This window comes from Triticum aestivum, chromosome 3D, assembly GCF_018294505.1.
Source record: "Triticum aestivum cultivar Chinese Spring chromosome 3D, IWGSC CS RefSeq v2.1, whole genome shotgun sequence".
Taxonomy (NCBI): domain Eukaryota; kingdom Viridiplantae; phylum Streptophyta; class Magnoliopsida; order Poales; family Poaceae; genus Triticum; species Triticum aestivum.
The window spans coordinates 325,660,937-325,678,015 of record NC_057802.1 but is presented as its reverse complement, the minus strand read 5'-3'; the positions used below and the strand labels follow the sequence as shown (position 1 = coordinate 325,678,015).

The 17,079-nt window shown below is 43.4% G+C and overlaps 1 pseudogene; it reads right to left on the bottom strand.

The window, feature by feature from the left end:
* LOC123076285 (uncharacterized) overlaps window positions 1-11,559 on the bottom strand; it is a 29,726-nt pseudogene extending 18,167 nt beyond the window's left edge.
* Between the last annotated feature and the right edge of the window lie 5,520 nt (window positions 11,560-17,079).

Sequence of the window (17,079 nt, the reverse complement as noted above, 5' to 3'; positions counted from 1 at the left end):
CTTTCCCGTGTTAAAAAAATATTTGGTATCAAAGCTACGGTGTGTTAGCTCAAGAAAGATATGGAGAAAGGAGTGTTAGAAATAAGCTGAAGTATAGAAGTAGAGGGGAGCTGGGCTGAACACAGGATAGTTTGTACGGCTGCCTTCTGGGTCTACAGAGTACATGGGGAAGTCGGTTCTAATGCTAAACCGACCATGCAGCTCTAGCCGCTGCTAGTACATGCAAAAAACAAAATGACTACTAGTTGTCTAGATGCATATGCATATACTACCTTTTACTGACTAAGGAAGGTACAGCCGACCTGACTACCACTCCCTAGCAAAGTAAATGTAACACAAGGATTACTCCTAACATTCTCCCCCTGATCCTTGTGTGTCTACTTGGCGCTGATCTTGACCATTTCAATCCTTGTGTTAAGCTCATGGAAACGAACCCGCCCTAATGCCTTTGTTAGGATGTCTGCAAGCTGGTCCTTGGTGCCAAAAAAATCAGCAGAGATGCTCCCATTCTCCATGCATTCACGAATGAAATGATACCGGACGTCGATATGCTTGCTCCGCTAGTGGAAAACTGGGTTCATGCTGAGTGCCAGTGTGGACATGCTGTCCAACTTGAGCTTGACGGTGTCAACTTTCTCCCATTCAGATCACCGAGCAACCGTGCTAGCCAAATGGCTTGAGTTAAAGTTTGGATTCAACTGTGGATCAAGCCACGAGTGGTTTCTATGTATAATGGACTAGCACGTTCACCGCTTTGAGATCCAACAAGAAACAGAAGGATTAAGACTTTGCGTGATGCCTCACTTAGGGTATGAGCCCTCTCTCTCTCTCCCCCCCCCCCATCTTAAAAATCCTAACCATAAGAATACATAAGCTACTTATCCCGCAAACATTGGAACCGATGCTACTTGGCATGCCTCGTTTTTTATAACAAAACATTTGAGGTTATCACGAATAGGTATGCCAATATCCCGTAAACGCAAAGACAATGTTCGGAACAAATGCTACTTATCCAAATACTCATGTGCAACTGTTTGGGCTTGGCATGGCTCGTTTTCTTCTACAGAAACATTCAAGGGGCGATAAAAGAAACAACATTGCAGGGCCACAACAAGTTACAGATTTAAATAAGACCAAAGGAGTGAATTAGCCTATCTCAGGAAAGTAAAACCTGAAAAACAGGACTGCAAATTGCAATGACAGACTTACCTACAAGCGTTCAATACAATCCTACAAAATATACTTAAAGGATCTTCTAGAATCAAAGAGGCCCGTATTCAAGGCAGTAAAAGAAACTAAATAACTTAATTTCCACATCATGAACATATACAAGAATAAGCAGATTAAAGCAGTTACCTGGATTTTCAGGTTCACCAATGTCAATGTGCTCAACCTCAAACTGCAGGATAGTCAGAATCATGATTAGATACAAGGGCCTCTTGAAATATCTAGTATTAGACTGAAATTGTACAGCATCAAATCATGAAGGTCGGCTAAGATTCCAGACAATACTTGTATAAACCATGTCCACAGATTCATCATCTGACAATTTTAACTATGAATTTAGGGCGCACACTGATGCACATTTGCAGGTAAATCTAGTCACAAACTCACGATACAATATTGTGTTATAAATATTGTGCAAGTGCAGTTGCTACTTGATGCAGTTTGAATATAAACTCAGTCAAATGAACTAGCGTGCACAGGCCTGTGAGGTGCATCTACGAGAGAAAGGAGGATTTGTGCCACAACATGCAATACAGGAGGACGACTGCGGCATTGTAGGAGGTGAGCGTGAAATGGCACGACAACAAGTAGATGAGGCAGCAATGGTTTTGTGAATAACTGTTGTACTGTAGTGGCAATGGGTGGGAGGCTGGGAATCACTGTTGAACTAACAATACTACCTCTGTTCCAATTAACATGGCGCACACATATTTCGAGGTTCAACTTTGAACATCAATTTGACAAAGGGTGGATTATGTGTCACAAAAATTATACCGTCCAATTTGTAGTAAAATAGTTAGCAATGGTGTAAGTTTTATGACATATAATTCATATAATTAATTATTACTGGTGAAACTGATAGTCAAAGTTCAAACACGAAAAACAAGGGTGCCATGTGAATGGGGACGGAGGGAACCGAAAACACTGATTCGGAAAATACTCAGGAATGGGTAAGGAATCCAGGTGTTAAAACAGAGGAAAAACACAGGGACATAAAAGAAACTGGCGGTTGAAACAGAGGAATACCAACACACAGGAATGGTAAAAGGGTAATTAACTTTGAGCAAAAGAAACAACCATAACATAGATATTCAGGCAGCACCATCTATGCACCAGTGGTCTAACGTTCACCTATTCTTCAGCATGGTCTTTGTGAACCAGCCATCCTATCCCCAAGATCCAATGCAATTGTTGTAGGAGGGCAGCCCATGCACTACCCCCGACTTGCCTAGACACAAGCCATGCACCGGCGCACGTGCACACTACACTCGCACACGCCTCAAACCTGAACCACGCCCATGAGAAACAAAAGTTGCATTTGTGGGATCTGAACTCTATCTTGGTCTTTTGGACTTCCGCAAAACAAGAGCTCGGACCTTAATTCCGGTGAAATTAGAGGGAACCACGTTGTTCCTATGACCTGCAACAGCGTTCCTTTGGATTGATTCCTGCAAAGTGCAAACCAAACAGCACAACAGTACCTATTGCCATGGAATAGAAATTCCTATGCACAATGATGGAGATCTTATATTCCAAATAGGACCCTACGGTTTACACAGCAATCAGCGGGACTGTATTTTCAATAAGCAACTCAAGGTTCAGTTAAAAATGCAACCAATATTTGGGTATGTCATAAAATAGCACGATGAAATGATTTACTTAGCAAATCACAAACATAAGACTTATCTTGTGCAGTTCCAAAGGCTGTTGGCAATCTTTTGAACTGATTAGTATTGAACTAAGGCAAAAGTGTGACTTTTTGTTGGCGCTATTTAAAATGCATCATATAGCCCTATTGTGTTTTAGTGGTTAATGACAAGGCAAATAAGAGGACTAATATTTTATCAAGTCTATATCAGAAAAATAGTACTTGGTAATAAGGGGGAGTTTGGTTCGAAGGCGAGAATGGATGGGCTGAGGGTATCCCTGTCCGCCTGGTTAAGGATAGCCAATTTCATTTGTTGGTTGGAAGGATAAATCGTGGTTGGGGATAACCAGTTTTATGTTTGTTTTGGAAGGATGACAAGTGGATGGGTTGTTCAGTACCTCAGGTGAGAATACGCTGTACAAAAGATGAAAAGAAAGAACTGAGCATGTGGGTGACGACCTTGCATGGTGTCACGTTAGTTTGTTTTTCTTTGCGTAGTAGTAGGGCCGAGTCGTGCTTCTTTTACGACGGGCCAGTAGCTGCATGTGTGGCCTTGATCCATAGGACGTGGGATGGCACGTTCAGAGAGGGCCTGGTGATCGGATCGCACGTCCGTTACGCAAGGAAAACAAGGGAAGGATAACAGCAAAACCGCAAGCAAGTTGCGCGGCGAACTTTTATGTTCGTGAGCTGTTCGTCATGAGTACGTCGATCACTGTCCTCCTCCACGGTTGATCCAAGGAAGAGAGAGAGAGAGACCAGGAAGAGAGGGCACGCAGCACCAGACGCTGCCACCGCTGGCGGATCACCCACACGTCGAGAGAAATGGAAAAGGTAGAGAAGTAGAGGGGCAGCACCTACTTCACCGCGCCGCCACCTGATGCGAAATCGCCGCCGCCGCCTACTTTCCGTTCGCGGGCGAGAAAGAAAGGGAGGGCGAGAGATAAGAAGATAACATTTCGGCAGGTGCCGAGCATGGGTGGCTGCCATCATCCACAAGATTTTCGTGGATGAGGCCAACCAGCTTTTGACAAGAGTATTCTGAAAATCTGGTTATCCCTAGCCACTCTATCCCCTCAACCAAACGCGCGGTACCATCTGAAAATCTGGCTATCCCTCAACCACCTATGGATGGCCAGCAAACCAAACGCCCCTAAGTGGAAACATCGTTGGCGAGTGGCGACCCCTATATTTGTGCTACCAAGTGGTTGCCTCCTAGCTCATGCATGTAATTTAAAGGCTTTTGGTGAACCCAAAATGCACAATGAGTCTAAGGACAACCATACTATCAATAGCGGCACAAGCAAAATAACTAGGTTCGAACTCCAAGCCAAGATCCTCAACCAAAATCCCGAAGTATTCGATTTCTACCACTCAACTTCCTTTGTTTTCCCTATCCCCGTTATTCCGAGTATTTCTATGTGGTACTACATGTTAAAGAGTATTAGTATTGGTCTAGGTCTCCTTACATATCCATATTGGTCCAGATTCCCATATGGTATCATGAACCCAGGTTTCGAGGGGGGGCTGCCGCAACTCAGCCTCCGAATGGAAAAAAATCGGTATCGGCCTCTCCATTTTGATAGAATCTCATCAGCATATCATGTCGTTCACATCTTGAACCACCCTGCTTTGATCTCATTTTCCTCAGTCTCCTCCGACCAATTTCTCTAACCGGTTCCCCAGAACAGTTCTACTGTTGCTTCCCGCCTGCATCACCAATGTATTGTGATTCCTCCCGCCCGCTGCTTCACCCTCGTTCAGATCGGCCATGTACACCCAATGGCTATCTGGCAGAGCTACTCCCAATCAAGCAGCTACGCCTCACTCCCTCTGTTGTGACAATATGTCCTAGTCTTCAGAAGCGATCTAGCCTATCGCTACCTCCCCTAATCGTGCCCTGCATGTAGGGGATCTCACCTGCATATGTATCATGTACAATAATTTAATGAATATATCAAGCACTTCCATATTCCTTTTTGGTAATCAAAGCCACGTTCTCGTCCCCCCTCTCCCATGTCGACCTCCGGCACTGCCGCAGCTGTCGTTTCCTCCCCCCGATCCTACCTCCCAAGCAAGCCACGACCTTGGTGCTGAGCTTGGAGCTGGGAACCTCCCTCCTGCATCTGGTGCCCCTTCGCCTCTGCTGCCCAGCCCCGTGCCTCGGGCACCGATGATGCTCTCCTCGATGGACCTTAGGGGATTCATCCAATTCAAGATGGGCCTCGACGCCTTCAACTTCACCCAATGGCATAGCTCCATCAACTTCCTCCACGCTCGCCACCATGTGCAGGATCATGTTCAGCATGGGCATGCAACCGCCTCACTGATCCCGAAATGGATAACAACATCGTCTTGTGGTCCCTCTACCATCGAGGGGGCCTGATCAACGTCGTCGCTCTGCCGGAATCCTCAGTTTACATGATCTAGGCCCGACTACACGAGTACTTCGACAACCAGGCCGGCCGCACGCTGCACTTGGGCCAAGAGTTCCACGCCACCGTCCTCGGCGACCTCTCCATCAACGATTATTGTTGTTGTCTGCAACACGTCGCCATGGCCCTCCTGGGTTTGGGCAAACCAGTCAGCAACTGCACTCACCCTCCAGATGATCGACGGGCTCGAAAAAAAGCTGAGAGGCCTTCGTGATCCTCCAGTCGACGACGGCGCTGCCCTCATTCACCCAAGTGCGCTCCTGCCTTTTCCTTGCCCGGGCTCCTTGTCCCGGCTCTGGAGATCGTGGTGACTGCGCACCCAATAGTGGTCCTACTGGCCGACCACGGTCACAGAAACCATTGTTTTAAAGGCGTATGTATCTCGTCGCTATAGCAAGGGGGTCAATCGCCATACAGACCCAGGCTCGCAATACCTTTATGGTGTCGCTATATCGTCGCTATAATGCTATAAAGGGGGTCGCTCACCATAAAACGCAATACGCCATTAAAACAATGACGGAAATACAATGGTGGGCTAGACATGGTCACGGAAACGCGCCAGGCGGACACGGCTCCGGGTAGCAGTCATGGCTTGGGTACTTCGCCCCATGGGGAGTTGCACATAAATGAAACTATGGGGATAACCATGGAGTTGCAGTTTGGTTTCTCGTGGAAAATCAATGGTTGTTGTGAAGGCATGCCTTTATTTTGGTGGTTTGTTCAGAATGCATTTTCTACACCATTTTATGAACCTAGAAGGAACGTGCTGCACCTAATGGATTGGTGGTCCACTCTTCCATTTCTACAACCAGCTAATCCTATTTTGATGCTACTCTGCATTTGGGGGCTGCAAAACATTGGGATACCAAGATGCCTAATTATGTTCCTATTAGGGTTTACATCCAAATGGTGGAGCACACTTGCAGCATGTGCATGTGCATGGCATTGTCTTGCACAAATCATTCTGATGCTTGTGCATTATTCTGGACTCATGACACTATTTACAATGATGAAAAAAATTCCCACTACAGAGAGCAGCATCCTCGCCTCCCAGAGCGTATGGTTGTACCCAACATGTGCAGAAACACAGTACAGTTTCACGCTGCAGCTTCCGGCCCACCAGCTGACAACAAAGTGTTGGGATCATGGAACTCTGGTGCAGCTACAGCTACTAAAAATCAGTTTGGAATCAACAACAATTCCTTGATACGATATGATGTTACAGGTACAATGCGATCATGCAACCCACCTCTTTTTGCACTCCATGGAGTTCCCAGGTTTCATCCTTGCCATTTCATGTGGTACAACGAGTGCTTCCTAAGTGGGATGATGGAATCTTATATCTTCATTGTTGGGCACCATTGCAAATGAGGAACGAGTGCCTATATGCAAGTGCAGATAGGCCCATGTTGGAGTTGCCCTTTGGAATAGACCATGGTTGGGACCTGATGCTTCTCGGCCATAATCCACATGGCTTGAGCCTTGAAGGTTGCTTCCTTGACCACCCTGGTGCTTGTGTTCAGATTTTAGAGTGATGGTGTGATGGTGCTACACTGGCTCTTGGATTTTGTCCAGGCATTATTGGTCTACCTGTCCAAACACAATGGGATCCTGGCGGATATGATGTTTCTTGGAACTACGTCCTTGGCTTGAGGACAAGCCGCAATTTAAGAGGGCGAGAATGTCATGCTCCAAGGGTCATGCCCCTATACTCTTCATGGGCCTACTCTTCAGAATGGGCTATTGAAACTTGGGCTTAGCAAGGCTATGCTGCAACATCACCTATATAGAAGGAGAGGCAACTCACCGCATGACAGCGAATGGATGAATCGTCTTCAAACTTCTCGTTCCTCTCCCCCTACTGCTACTGCATCCCATCCTCTGCTTGCTGATTTGTCATCCCAAATCTCCCTTGTATCTCCCGACTTCTATATAAGATTGTTACTGATCCGTCTGTCCGTTCCATCTCTGTACTGGTTGCTGGAGGTCGGACGGAGGTGTTGATAGTCTAATTTGGATCTGGTTTGTATGGTCGCCCAAATTATTTAGTTTTGGTAGTTAAGCTAATTGGTTGACACATTGTTTGAGAATGGCCACAGGATTGCAGCTCTAGAGGCCAGGTGCAGCAGGCTAGATGCAGCAGAACTGTGTGTTGGAGCTCACGTATGAAGAGAAAGCAGGAAAATGATCCGGTTTAGAATACTTGAGATAGAATAGAAATATTTTGCATAATAAGCTGTTCGGCCAGAGCAGAGCTAAGATAGAGGCCGTACTAGTATTTGGCTCAGGCCGATGCTTTTCGAGATCTGGCCAAACTAAGTAAAAAATTAGGAATACCCTCCGTTTTTAGAGTGGACTCTAAAAAAATAAGGGATAGAGGGTAGGTTAGGGAATCTGCTAGAGTGAATTTTCACCCTGAATCCTTTAAAATGGCAGTTTTTTAGATGGGAGGTGGGATTTAGGGAATCTACTAGAGTTGCAAGTACATATAGATGAAGCATCGATGGTGACAATGAACTCTGGACAAAGACACTATGTGCTTTAATATTTGTTAGTTTAGAAAGTACCTATAATTAAATAACGGGATACCTATTGTCTCGTGTCCTCTTCTTCCCAGGTCTAAAAATGAACAAATGATGAAGCAATTACCTAAATTTAGCTAGGGCATGTAACATGCTAACAGAACTTACCGGAACTGAGTGTATAGAAGGTTTGTTCGTTGCAGGCAACTTGCCAACTTTCGCTAATGGAGGAGAATGAGATTCACCCATTCCAGTAGTTGTAGCTGCCAAGGAAGTTGCTACAGACTCTCCCGGAACCCGGACATGCCTTAATCTCTTGACTGCCCGGTGCAATCGTTCCAAGCGAAAGGTCTCACCATCAAAAACAAGACACCATCATTATCCTTGTACTCTTCTTGGCTTCCCTCGAATGCCACCTTTGGCCTGCCAGGCTGATTGTTATGAAATTCCACAGTTACCCGGTTATCTTTGCTCTTCTGCAGAGAGCCAGCTTGAGTCTTGTCAATAGATGTTGGCTTAAATTCATCTGCAAGATCGAACAAACAAAAATGATTTAATGCAAAACAAAACATGATTGATACCGTAAGACAATAAGAACACATGAGCATTGATGGATCAACAAGAGTACTCGGTTCTGTTAGATACTATAGAGGAGGAAGCTTGCCTGCTTCCTAGTCAATGATGAGCTATGCTTACCTTGATAAGTGTGTAGCAAGAAATTCACAGAAGATGCATAAAATATAACTTGAGGAAACATGGAGTTAATAATTGGAAAGATTAAATGTCACTAATTAATGCCTAAACATCACCCCATGGCTCAATACTTAGATCACATGAAGCATGAAAACAGAAGAAGGTTATGTAAGATCAATATGAGGCCCAAAGCATTTCCATGGCACGTGACAATTTTAGAAAGAAAAAAGCATGATACACTACTCGGTTGTGAAAAGTTTGACTGTCACATGGAAAGGAAATTCCTGGAAGACAGGCAACTAAAGCGAAAAAGTGCTTGCACTGGATTCTCAACAAAGCTACGTGACCAAGGACACTGCAGGATGATAAACACATAGGAAAGCAATTTGCTACTCTCGCCACTCTGCAACCCAACAATGGCCGCCATCTCAAGCCATCAAAGAGAGGAAACTTCCTTAGACAAACAATTGCACATAGTATGGGGGACACAAAATTAGACTGTTTAGGTTAATCAATTGAATTATTTCTTGGGGATTTTTGAAAAGAGAAGGTGAAATGTCTTTAATATGGCCTTGTAGTACGAAACAAAAGACGCTACAAAAACTACTGATAAGAGCTCCACTTCAAATTGTTTGTGTAAGAAAATACACAGGAAAAAAGGTGCCCAACCTTACAGAAGCTACAATGCCCAAGACTTATTTTTGTTAAGATCTATGAAAAATAACTTCGATATAATTACAAAAGAGCGGGTTTGAGATAAATCGTAACGCACAGTGATGCCATTTCAGAATCTCCAATTGAAAAGGGGCTACTTCCTACTGAAAATCAGGATATGTATATAAGGGCAAAATTTGGAAATAAAAGAGAGCAGGAAGGAGAAACACTTAAACAATAAATTAACTCCAGGTACTTAGAAAGAGAGTAGAAAGGATAAACCTTTCACCTGTTGTGTACTACCAGTGGGAAGCCCAAACAGAGAAAGAATAAGGATGTGTCTGGTTGAGGTCCTGAGATGGAATATAATGGGCCGGTTCTAGATTTGGAGATTATTCACGTGCTTGGTTGAGGTGGTGGAATGGAATGAGTTGGTTCCTTGAAGCGGGATATTCCATGTAGATGTGGAATGCAGTGGTGGCTCCAAATCGGTCGGACGGACTGTTTCCGGGTAAAAATTCTCGTCATGTGCTCTCATGTGGCCACTATATCTAATTCTCTCTAACATGCAACTATGCCAACTCAACATGTGACCATGCATGAGAAAAGACCCACCTTAGCAGGCACCATGCATGAGAAAAGACCCACCTTAGCATGCACCATGCATGCTACTGATATATGATAAATATTCTACAACTATAAAATCAGCAAATATAACAAATTATATGTATTATAGTTTCAATTCTCATTACTATTCCAAACACTAATGTAGTAATGTTTCATAAAACCAAAGTGCATTGAAATAATTGCAATCAATTCCATCAATAACGGGACAAAGAAATAATGAAATCTTTATACCAGAGCACTGAACCAGAACAATGAAATGCTAAATAAAATAAAGCTGATTTATATATGAATGAATGCAATAAAATGCAACATATTGTTGGCCAAAAGAATCTAAATTGTGAAACTAAATCTTTAGGCCTTGTACAATGCAAGGTGCTTAAGAGAGGTGCTTAGAGAAATAAACCAGATTTTTTTAAGCACCTGTGCTTATTTGTAGAGGGTAGATGCCTAATCAGGCAACCCCTCCTATAGAGATAAGCACCGGTGCTTAAGAAGAACTCGGTTTATTTTACTCAGCACCGTGCATTGTACAAGACCTTGCGGTGCTTCTTTTGCTATTGACATCAAACTACTCCATAATTTCAACAACCGCTATCTGATCAACAAGACAAATTCATCAGATCAAAACATATTAGCAGAAGATAATAATAAGCCCACAAAAGTGATTGGTAGTTCCATTTGCACTAGATTCCTACTTATCTCTTCCCATGTACCTGTGTGTATATTGGTCTTGACCCTATGCAAAAGAGATAAAGTTGTTATTCCTCTAACAAGTTACACGTCTCCACTGTAATCACAACCCAAATATCGTAACAGGACACCCTATGGCAACCGATTCGATGAACTCCAGAACTCGAATACCAAAACAGGCATCACACACCATACCAACAATTGGTTGAAGAAAACCCCTACCTCTCGTCGAACTAAACAACTAATAATATATCGAAATAGGCTTTCACCCCGCTTTATACATAAAGCAACCATCCATACAACGAGTAGCAAGCTGCGAAATAAACAAAGTGAGGAACAGCACAAGCACGCCCAAAGAAAAGCGGAAAAAAGACCACCAAGTGGCCACATCAGCGTGCAGAACTTGGTGGTAAGGGTGGGGTCGCGGTAGGAGGACCCCAATCAAAGGTCGTACCACCGATTCGGTTGCGGCGCCGTGCTCGGCTCGCCGGTGTTGCTGCTCGCCATCCCCACGCCGCTACGGGGCTGTCAGGTCGTAGTCGATCCACCACTCAGGGTGTGTTCGGTAGTTCACCACAGCTGCAAAATCCTCAACTCCGTCGCCCAGATCGAGCAGCCAGCTTCCCACCAACTCCAGGAGTGAGCGATCCGTTCGGTGCTGCAGCTTCTCGTTGCGAGCGATTGACGAGGTAAAAAGGCCAGAAAGTGCCTGCTCGGGGATGGGTGGTCGGGGACGGAGGAGACGGTCCGTGAAGGCGGCGAACCACCGGCGGTGGAGAGCGCGGCTGCCGGCGCTGAAGGTGCAGACCCGCGGTGGAGAGCGCGGCCGCCGGCGCTGTCGGTGCAGAGCGGCGGATGAGGGCGAGCAGGGCGGGGATTGGTGATCGGGGACGAAGGAGACGGTCCGCGACGGCGGCGGACGACCGGAGGTGGAGAGCGCGGCCGCCGGGGCTGAAGGTGCGGAGCGGCGGTGGAAAGCGCGGGCGCCGGCGCTGTCGGTGCAGAGCGGCGGCCAGGGCGGGTGAGGTGGAGGGGCCTCGAGGGAACGGTTGGTGCAATTCATCGATCACTTGGCAGTGGCATACGCCCATAATTGTTGCCGATTCCAGCTTCCCAGTTTTCCACTGAGCCAGCTATTTCCAGCTCCGCGATTTTGCACGTAGCCTCGAGCCAGCTTCTAGGTCAAAAGTTTCGATTTCAATTAGATATTTTTTTGCTTTTTTCAGTAAATTGGCATTTGAACTGGTCGGCGCGACTCCAAAAGTATCAGGTGATACGGGAGTCGCGCCGACCGGTTCAAATGCCAGTTTACTAAAAAAAGAAAAAAAATATCTAATCAAAATCGAAACTCCAGAGGGCTACCGAACACGCCCTCAATTGAGACACGGATTGGAAAGGAAATTGACAGGTATAAGCTGGGAAAAATATCAGGTGATACGGGAGCTAAAATGCTCCCATGCTATGATGTGATCTCGGCCGTTGGATCTCACATCCAACGGCCAATATCTGTGGGTTGTGGATTAGGGCACGGTTATGGGCTTCCCGAACAGCTTTTCTGAAAATATTCTGGGGCTGACCATTGGATGTGAGATCCAATGACGACTACACATTGTAGCATCGTATGAGTAGATCGAGGCCAGGTCCGGCCGTATTTTTCATATACACTAGGTCGTTGATGGGTGCATTGTTGCGCCCGTCCATTTTAAAATAAATATAGATAATATTAAAAAAATGGATGATATATATATACATAAACACTATTCTGATCACGGGATCAGAATAATATTCTGATCACAACCTGAACTGCCTGAGTAACGCGTCTGAACTTCCCTCTGTACGAACCCGACCTTCAGGTTATCTTCACAATCGTGGCTTCCCCCGCGAACTATTCTGTTAGTCGTGTTCTATATGATGTTAGTGTAATCTAGAAACGTTTTTAGCAACTAAATACCGTTTTAAATAGGAATCTCGCTCATTGGCGGATTTTGTTCTCGGGTCGTGATGAAATTGTTTTTTTGCAATTTTATTGTCCGACTTGTTCGACCTGAACTTCTCCCACTTCTAGGTTGAACTTCCGTCAACTTTGCCCAAATGGAGCTTGCGATATACCGTTGGAAAGCTATGGACACCAATATCATGACCCAAGTTAAATTTTTGGCAAAATGTAAGCGGTTTAAGAGCAGTTTTGAAAACCGTTTTTTCTTCATACAAAAAACGTGAATCGTATTTTCGATCGTATTTCTAAACCGTTTACCAGAATGAGGTAAACAATATGGCATTGGAAAGCTGCTGCAAAACCGCTTTTTCCACATGTTAAAAGTTTTCTCTAATTTCCTATGGTTAAAGAGTAATATGGAAAATCGTAAACTTTTGCAAACTGAACAACCGAGTTAGTATTTTCGATGGCATTTCTAAACGGCTAATCCAATTGAGGCAAATGATATGGCGTTGGAAAGCTTATGAAAATGCGCTACTTTCTCTTGTTGAAAGTTTTTCTAATATTGAACGGTTTAAAAGTAATTTAGAAAACGGTACAAGTTCCACCGAGTTCGTATTTTCAAGCTAATTTTTTAACCGTACGTCCGAATGCAGCAAATGATATGGCGTTGGAAAGCTTGAGTAAATGTGAAACTTTTTGGTATATATTATTTCTCCCAGTTCCTTTCTGTTTTAAGTCAATTTTGAAAATGGCTAAAAACGAATTTTCGTTGTAATTTCTACAAACATTACCGGAATGGGGCAAATAATATACCGTTGAAAAGCTACGAAAAATGCGAAAAAAAATTATGTTGATGGTTTTCTCTGATTCCTAACCGTTTTCAAGTAATTTCAAAAACGGCGGGATCATTCGTTCTGCCTTTATTGCGAAGCAGATTCTTCGAATATGCACCTCGTGAAGAACTTGTACTTCTCGGCATGTCTACCTGAAGTTCACTCTGTTTTTCATGTGCTTTTTTGCCCGTAGATCTACATCCACTCACCAAAACACTCACCGGAATTGAGCAAGTGATATACCGGTGTAAAGCTTCTGTAAACATGCAACTTTCCCATGTTGATCGTTCTTTCATACTCGCAACGATTTTAAAAGTTTTTCATCTGAAATCCATCCACTTTAGTAGTTGAACTTCCTGCTGTTTTCAGTTGAACTTCCGTGACGTATTTTCCTTTGTAATTTTCTCATCTATTCATTAGTGTTACACATATGATATTCCTTTTGTACATATCACTCCCACAATAATTTTTTAACTTTCTCCGACGGAGGACTTGAACTTATAACAACAACAAAATTAGCCTTTGCTTTTTTATTCTTTTCTTAATACAAATGCACACCATGTAGTACGTGAACTTCTGGCAGTTATCAATATGAACTTCTCTCGGTTACAGAAAATATCTGAGTTTTTTTATGAATTTTAATATGATTTTCTTAATCCTTTTTATGAAATTTTCAAGTGCTCTATTTTTTAAAAGTTGAACTTCTTGTTATTTTATTTTTGAACTTCTTGTTTCCATTCTTTAATAACGAGGAAAATCTGAGTTTTCTATAATCATCGAACTTCTCAATCTTTTTAATATGGACTTCCTGGTTTATTCGTTAGTAACGGGACAAATTCTATTTTTTAATAAATATCGAACTTCTCTGTTTTTTGGAATTGAACTTCTTTGTTTAATCGTTAGTAACGGGAAAATTTTGAGTTATATTAATATTAATTTGAACTTCTTCTGTTCTTCTTGGTATATAAACATCGAACTACTCTGCTATTTTAATTTGAACTTCTTGATTTATTCATTTAGTAACTAAAGAAATCTTTTTTTTAATTCTTTCGAGTATGTAAATCTTAGGTTTTTATAAAAATCAAACTTCTCTACTTTTTTAATTTGAATTCTTAGTTTTATTTCTTAGGTAAAAAATCAAATTTTAAGAAAACATCGAACAACTTTTCTAAATTGAACTTCATACTTTCATTTTTCCTAGAAACAAGAAGAATTTGAATATTTTGTACATAGAACTCCTCTGTTATGTTAATTTGAACTTCTTAATTTCAATTTTTTGGTAATGATGAAAATATGTTTTTTATAAAAACACCAAACTCCTTAGCTTTTTTATTTGAAGTTCTTGGTTTATTTTGAAAAACATGAGAAATATCGCTTTTTATAAAAAAAATTTAAAATTGTAAAAAACTTGCACATTAAACATTCTTAAAAAAATTCAAACATTTTTTGTTTTCTCGCTAAACCATCAGCTTTTTGTTGAGTGAACTTTTCAAGGTTTCCGTTTTGCGGAATTTTTTAGTTTATGTATTTTTAGTTATATGTCATATTAATGAAACATCCATTTTTTAGGTGATCTCACTTTTTTTATTTTTGAGGATCAAAGGTGATCTCACTTTCTTCATATAGAAGTAGTGGGTTCAATTAAAAAAAACATCAAACAATGTGTTTACTTTATCGTTCTTCTTTGTTTTTCTTTTAGAGAATTTGCAAATCAACAAGAAAGTGTGTGTGTTTGTGCGCGTAGCCATAAGAGCTGCTTTTTTGAGCTGTTGTTGGTGTTTTTCTGGTGGCGGTTTTTGTTTTCACGAGCTCTCCAAATTTTAGAATGTATGCTTTCACTATGAAAAATGTACTTAAACCAGTTTTACTATATATGAACTTATGTTTTTTTTATTTGAACTTCTCACGTGAATTCTTAAGTGAACTTTAGAGAGAGAGAGAGAGAGAGAGAGAGAGAGTGATTGAAAATTTTCTTTCTCATATTAGCTGAAATTAAAGACAACAAAATCACTCAGCTCACCGTCTGCTTTTTTTATTATACGTCTTACATGCATTTTTTAAAATAGGACTCGGTTAGCAAACATATTTCATTGTTTTTGTCCAAGTTTTCTACAGAACACCATAATCATCTGGCCAAAGCATGTTAACATTTTCAAAGAAGAAAAGTCCTTTTTCTATATCTAAACATCATGCAATTTCATATCTGAACTTCCACAGTTGTTGTTTTTCCTGAACTTTTTAAGTTGTAAACATTAGAGATTGCGCATATGCATTTTTGCTAAGTAGGCCCAGAAGTGTGGAATAAAAAATACACAGGAACTAGCAACATTTCATCACATATTCTGCAAATGATTTAGAACACAAGATGCATTCCCTGAACACACAACCTAGGCCACTGTAATAATCTGAAGGTAGGTGGTACAGTAGAGCAATCACTCTGTTATCTGAAGTTAAAATATCTAACATACTGAAGTTCAGTTAACTTCATAGCCATGGGGAGCAGGAAAGGGAGTGGACGGCGCGAGGGGCATCAGGGGTCGTCCACATCGGAGCCCGGGGCGTCGACTGGGGAAGGGGAGATGTTGGGCGGCGCTGGTGGACGGGAGACCCACACCACACGAATTGAGCAAGAGCTCCCCTCCTCTGTCGCCAGCGAGCTCTGGCCAGGAAGCCCACGACAGGTAACCTGCACCAAAGGAAGAAGGGAGGAGGTTGTCGGGTGAGGCCCGGCGAGCCTGTCCCAGCGCTAGCGGCTCTGACATGTGTTCCTCCGTCCTGGAGTGGCCTCGGGCAAGACTGGATCCGCGCGTAGATGGGTGTATCCTAGTGGTGGTGGGGGGCGGCGCGGGATCCTGGTGGTGGTGGGCGGCGGCGCGAGATTCTGGTGGTGGCCAGTGGCAGCGCAAGGTCCTGGTGGTCGCTGGGGCTCGCAGATCCGGGAGAAAGGGGCGGCAGCCCACTAGAGGGTGGGGGCAGGCCAGCGTCGGTGGGTTGGGCGGCGGTGACGGGCGGAGGCGACGGGGATCCACGACGGCGGCGATTGGAGGCGGTGGCGATCCGCGGCGGCTGCGGGTGGAGGCAGGCGTGGGAAGGTTGGGGGAAGGTGCGCCGGTCCGGGGTGTTTTTCTTTTCTCGGGGAGGACCTCGTGGCCCGGGGCACCGTGATCCGAATAGTTATTCTAATCCTGGGATTAAAATAGTGCTACTCATATTTTATAATGAAGGTTAGCCATTAAAAACTACACAAATCATTCCATGAAATTGCACAAGGACAAGGTAGCTACATCCAATTCAAAGGCAAAAATACAGAAAAGAGACCCACCTCTAAGTTATAACACCATTATGGAGTATCTTTTCTCTCAACATAGAAAACATTTACATTCATAATCTCTACAATCTTCTTGGACAACAATATTTTTGTACTTTCTGGCTGAGAAATTCAAGCCATGGATCTGTGAGACAGTTGCTTGGTCGCGTAGGATACAGGTTGTTGTTGGCCGCTCCTGCCGAATATGTTGGAGGTGATGGCAAGTAAATCTGGTTTGACTGCATGTACTACAATCACAAGTTAGGTCACGGCGACATGAGTAGGGACATGCATGTAAATACGTCGAGGGTTCCGGCCGTCCAGACCTCGTCTTGTTCATGGACATTCTCAAGTGATAAGCTGACCTCACCGTGAACACACCGTTTTTAGTAAAGTTCCACTCCAAGAAGTCCTCACAATTTGGCCCTCCAGCTGCAATCCTCTTTATATCCTGCGCAAAAATTGCATCAACCCGATCAACATCCCAGTCTATTCCATTGGGGA